A 6632-nucleotide genomic window follows, 5' to 3' on the forward strand; every position below is an offset into this window, starting at 1 on the left:
CACTTAAATTAACTTATATTTCTATTCATGCGTTGCCACATAGCTGATGGTTTGTTACCTCATTTTCTATACGTCTTGCTTGCTTGATGGCTGGTGTCTCTGGCAACTCTCCTGACTCTGCCCTTCCTCCTTCCATCATTCTGTCTGGGTCAGGCTGTCTTACCCAATCTCTTCTTGCCCTGCTATCAGCCAATCAGTTAATTCTTATTAACAATGAGCATAATCCACAGCGCTCCCCCACTCTACACCATTAGCTCTTTATTTCTAGGAATTCGTAAGATCCTATATTCTACAAGCCTGGTCTATTTGATCCGTGTCCTTTTGCTTGGTGATGTTCCTACCTGTCTGCCCTGGTATACATCACATGAAGAGGAACACAGTGCAAGGAATGTGAAGGCTAGCCTAAGACAACCTGGCTTTGAAACCTGGCTCGACTAGTAATCAATATATTTATAACCCTTTGCCTCAGTCTTCTCATCCATAAGATGGGAACACACCACAGGACCATCTGAGGAGTCTGTCAGTGGATATACATAGGTTACGGGAGTGAATGCTCCACAAATACTAGCCATCATTATCACTGGTATCTAGGCCAGCCAAGTAGTCCAACAAAGCAGTCCCCAATAAAACCCCTGCAAAATCAGAAGCCATTAAAGAGGCAGAGTGCCTCCCACCCTCCACATTGTAGTCTTCCAAGTTAAAATTTTAAGATGTGAAGCAGGAGAATTCTAAGTTCAAGATTATCCTGGAACACATAGTGAGACCCTGATTCAAAACAAATAGAGAGAAATTGGTAATCTAACAACACCACTCCCCTGGATATACCTATCATTAATTATAATCCCCACCCAGCTAACTTCTACCAATAATCAGTCAGTTATAGACCAACTCCATGTAGGTATTTGAGGTTTTATTCTCTAGTTAATTTAACCAATGACTGCTCTCCTGACCGATGACATTAACATTAAAAATACAGCCGACATTAATTCTGAAAATGCATGCTGACATTTATTTCAGTCTTCCCAAGTTCAGTTTGTATAAGGTTCACTTTTTTGTTAATATCTTTCAAAGGACAGCACCTTGCTCAATGGGCAAGCTATTATTGTCAACAGGCATCCCCTCTCGGGACAAAATCAATCCACAGCAGACAATGTAAGGATGAGTTCTCTTAGTCCTCCACCCAGCTGCAACCTGCATTACTGCGCCATCAATGCAGCACTGTAAGCAGACCTCTCCCTCAGGTGCAAACAAGATGCTTCGATTAGAGCTTGAAAGCAGTGGGAAATGGTCTGCTTTGTTGCAGTTACATTGGAAAAAACAGGATTAGATGGAAAATCCTTTGTTAACAATGCATCTTGTCCCATGTCATTGAACCCGGAGGAGATAATAATATAAAATTAAATAAACACATATCCTCCACCCGCTAATCAAGTTTCATCCTTTCAGGCGACAGATGACAGAACGCTGTTCATAACTGTTGTGCCTTAGACTCCTCCAGCTTCAGGACTGGAGACACTGTGTCGGCGGTCAAGTGCTAGCCTATCTTGCGGGAAGCCCTTGCTGTGGTTGCTAGCATCGCACGAATTGGGTGTGGCACTCATATCATCCCACTCATATCAGTCACTCAAAAGGGGGAAACAGGAACACCAGAAGTTCAAGGTCATCCTCTGTTCCCTTTGAGGCTGGCTTAGAGCAGATGAGAACCTGTTTCAAAAATAAAAATAATAAATAAATGTTAACAAATAAAAATAAGTCTTCCACTTCATTACCACCAGTTTTTCTCTTGTCAGAAGAACTTGAAAGCCCTGCAGCAGTTAATTGTGTGGCATGCTTTGCAGCAGGACGCCACCCAGGCAAAAATCCAAGATGATGGCTTCACATGGAGACACGAGAACCATGCCTGATTGACGCCCTGGCTAGGAGGGAAAGGCTCGTTCCTTTTGTCTCCAGGAACTGTCACCATAGAAAATTTAAAATGCACACTGCCAACTCTGCAGTGACCAAAGATCTCACATTTAGTCAGTTTCCCTTTGTTCTCAAAACCATATCTCCTCTCTGTACTTTTTTCTTCTTTGACTCAAATCAGGAAGTGTTCTGGTTGCACCAAAACTTCCCCCATCAATTCAGATAATGAGAATGTGGTAGTGAGAAGAAATTGAAAGTAGAGAATGGAAAGTCATGTAGCTGAAAGTTTTTCTGTGTCCTGCCCGGTCCGCAGCCATTCAGATCCAAGTAAACACACAGAAGTTTATATTAATTAAAACTGCTCGGCCATCAGCTCAGGCTCGCTACTGACTAGCTCTTACAATTAAACTCAGCCCATTTCTGTTCATCTATATGACACCACGTTTTTCATGGCTTTACCTGTGTGCCATTACATGCTGCTCCCTGGACGGCAGGCTGGCATCTCCTGACTCTGCTCTTCCTCTTTCCAGAATTCTCCTTGTCTGCTTATCCCGCCTATACTTCCTGCCTGGCTACTGGCCAATCAGCGTTTTATTAAACCAGCATACGAAAGCATTATCCCACAGCAAAGCTGGAGCTTTATGGTGGTGCTGCCTCACCTGCCCCTTGGGGAGAAAACCCACAGTTTCAGTTGCACATTAGCAATTTTATTTCTAGGAGGTATTTTTCCGTAAGTGTTTCCTCCATAGTACCCGATTTCCAAGGTCTGTGATTGCTGAATAACCCTCCCCTCTATACCCACCCCCTTTGCATTTGCTACTTATAAAACTAAATGATTCCAAAACAGTTTCCATCATTTTTTTTAAGTTAAAAAGCATACTGGCTTGATCTTCTAAACAGCTCAGAGGTGAAAGAAAGGGTAATTTCCGTTCTCTTACTAAGATTAGGACTCGAGGAGTCAAAATCTAGAGAGCCGTGGCTCTCTCTAAAAGTCCTTAGCTCGGTAGACCACCTCCACCATCATGCAAATGCAACCCTGCTTCATTAGGAAGTATTAGTTCCCTTTTCAACCTCAAGCATCAAGGCCATTTGTCATAATTGCTATAATTAGATCAGGCTGACAACATACCAATCAAATGGACTGTTGCTTCATGGGTGTGGTTGGAAGGGTATCCACGACCTGAAATTCCCACCCATGAGGTACTTTCCTTGAGTTATGATGTAGTTTTTTTTTTAAACTATATGAATACATATGTCAGAAAGTATCTTGTATTACTGCTTGCCTGCTGGCTCCTCTTCATGTGTTTTAATTACTGAGGAAACAAAGCTATGTGAAGCTTTCTGCATCCATGTTAGGCTATGGCTAACTATCATAGTTGCTACCAAGATGATCCCTGGGATGCATACGGTAGGAGAGAACTGACTTGTTCTCTGTCTCTCACCCATGCACTGTGGTCAACATACTCAATCCAGGATCCATATCTGTATTCAAGGACTTTGCTATCTGCTGATCTCCTCTGCACCCCTTCTTATTGTGGTTGTATGTCTTTCTCTGAGAATATACATGGGATTCATTCTTCCGGGCGGTGGTGGCTCACGCCTTTAATCCCAGCACTTGGGAGGCAGAGCCAGGAAGATCTCTGTGAGTTCGAGGCCAGCCTGGTCTACAGAGCGAGTTCCAGGAAAGGCACAAAGCTACACGGAGAAACCCTGTCTCAAAAAAACAAAACAAAACTATCAACTCTCCAGTTCCTTTACACATATATGGAAGCTCCTTTTCCTCCCCTCTACCTGTCATTCACTGATGAATCTATTTTTCTAGGTACCCAATATGGTACAATGGATTCATCCAATGGCTCTCTGTGGGATGATACCCATCCATGGACATATTGGAGACATCTAGAAACAAAATATCATACATACACTGGGTAACTTATAAACAATAGAAGATGATTCTAGAGTCCTAGTTAGGCAGTCCAAGGTCATCAGAGTGCCAGCAGATCCAGTGTGGTGATGGTCCGTTTCTAAGAGGTGCCTTCTCCTGAAACCTCACACAGCAGCGGAGCAAACGGCGCTTGTTTTAACTTCGGCACCTTCATCTATTGCTATTTCAGCCAGCAACTGCAACTCTACAGTTACCAGCCTGCTTCTCCAGCAGCAGCCTGGCTGTTCAGGTTGCAACCGGGGTGGGAATTCCCACAGGCACCGGCCCGATTGCTGCAGCTAAAGGTAGTGTTAACTAAACCTCTATCTGTCTATTTATGAATAAGACTCGAGATCCAAAGGCTGGGGTGAAAACCTGTGAGCTCGCAGAGGGTGAGCAGCAACTAGCTGACCTCTCCTTGCTGGCTTCCACGGAAGCCTTGTGCTTTCAAATCGCCAAACCAGAAAAACCTGCACCACTCCAAACCCCACCCACGTACTTCCTGTGTCTCTCTATCTCTTCCGGATGCCCCTCTGATGCTGCTCTATGATTTCTTTCTGTCAACAAGTTGCTAACACAGCCTCCTGACTGGAGGTTAATTTTATTTCATTAATACAAATGCAAATTCAGGGTTCACAGTGTGATAGAATTTCCCCCAACAGGGACTGTAGGACTTGCTTATTTTACTTATTATTACTTATTATTTTGCTTATTATTACTTACTTGACAGAACACTAAACAAAAGCACTTGTGGAGGGAAGGGTTGATTTTGGCTCACGGTCTGAGGTACAACCCATGCTAGTGGCAGGAGCATGAGGCAGCAGAGGGAGATGAATGTGGTGTTCAGCTGACTTTCTCCTCTTTATGAAGTCCAGGACAGCATCCATGGACTGAGTCTACCCACATTCAGGCTTAACCTAATCTAGATAATCTCTTACAGACATACCTAGATGCCTAGGTCTTTGGTGAGTCTAGATCATGTTATTTATGACAATTAATATTATCCATCACAGGGGCTAGCAAGCCCCTTTAGGTCTCTTTTTTAAGGACATTAATCTCGCCCTTGAGGCCCCACCTTTATGATGTAATCATTTCCCCTACTTTTTTTTTTAACCCTGTTGCCTTGGAGATTCCATTTCAATATATGAACTTTTTCTGTTTGTTTTTCAAGACAGACTTTCCCTGTGTAGCCCTGGCTGTCCTGGAATTTGATCTGTAGACCAGGCTGGCCTCAAACTTAGAGATCAGCCTGCCTCTGCCTCCAGAGTGCTGGGATTAAACATGTGCACTGCCACCACCACTCAGCTCAATATGTAGACTTTTTGGGTACACACACACACATTCAGGCCATCTCAGGAAACACATTCCACAGACAGGAATGAAGAGAAATCAGCTGAGCTGTCGACAAATCTTGAACTGCTTCTCAGAGGCTGACAGGAATTCCAGTCACACAGCCAATCAATCATACCTGCAGGCCAGCTCCTCCCATGGGCCTTTGCAAGCACATGGAGGCAGGGGAGCACACAGAGGCCTGGGGACACAGTGAGACAGCTAAAATAGACTATGTCCAGAGATAAGCAGCGCTGAGCTAGATCTCTCCAGAGATCTCTGACTGAGGTCACCCAAGTCAAGACTACTTGCAAGCAGAGGTTGAGGTGGGTGGGGGAGCTATGGAAATTCTTTCAATTTTCTGGGAGCAGCATAGCCAGTTGAAGGGACAGGACAAGTCAAAGGAAGAGAAAAAGGGGAGATGGGAGAAAGGAGGGTGAAGGAGAGAGAGAGAGAGAGAGAGAGAGAGAGAGAGAGAGAGAGAGAGAAAGAGAGAGAGTGAGTCTTTGAAGGCACGGAAACCATGGGGATTAATCAGCAAAGAGAAGTGTCCAACAGCTCCAAAGCTAGCTGTCAGACTATAATGCTAAGAGGGAAAGAGGGTCACTTGCATTGTGGGAATTTGGGTGTTTTGGCTCCTGGGCAAGAGCTTTCTTCAGCCTCAGAGGCAATCAGGTTCACACAACACCCTCACACTGTCATTGTGGGGTACCCAGTAGGAAGACAATGGTGACTGTAGGGTAAAAAGTCCGAGTTCACTTCAGGGTTCTGAAAACCGACCAGTCCCCAAACTCGAAAACCTACCAGTCCCTGAGCTTGAAAACCCACCAATCCCTGGACTCACTCCAAGCTCAGGACTTGAAATCTCACCAGTCCCCACCCTGGAAATCTCCACCCTAGAAAACTAGGCTCCCAAGAAACTCTATATAAACCTGCCTCCAGTTCAGTTGCTGGCCGCTTCTCATCTAAGTGGAGGCCGCTACCCTCTCGCCACCCTCTCGTGTCTTTCCCAGCAAAGCTTCCCTGTGAGGTTTGTTGTGTGGTGTGACTTCGTGCTGTTCCTTGACTACTAGGATAGCTTTCACTTCATAGCCGTAGCCCCTGCACTGGGGAGACCGTTCCCCTCAGAGCTATCACACTGTGTCTTGAATCTGGTCAGAGTTACCTCAGAGCTCCCTCCAAGGTACGCATTAGACTGGCTGACATCAGCACCCCACTCCCAAACACACCCACACTGTCAGCCCAACAGATGTGCTGTTGGGTGGAATGTGCTAGAGACCATGTGACTGTAAAGCCCCGGTGGGCATTGTTTGCAAAGACATATTTGAATAGACTCAGACACTTAAGCACGGGGATCTTAAATCCTAGAACACTAAAACATGACACAAAGAGGCATTGTTCAAAGAGTTCAAGTAAAGCAAGCAATTAAAAATTGTCAATTTATACCAAAGATGGGAATTAAGCGCCTGTAGAG

The sequence above is a fragment of the Peromyscus maniculatus genome, chromosome 10 (genome assembly GCF_049852395.1).
Source record: "Peromyscus maniculatus bairdii isolate BWxNUB_F1_BW_parent chromosome 10, HU_Pman_BW_mat_3.1, whole genome shotgun sequence".
NCBI classification, from domain to species: Eukaryota; Metazoa; Chordata; class Mammalia; order Rodentia; family Cricetidae; genus Peromyscus; species Peromyscus maniculatus.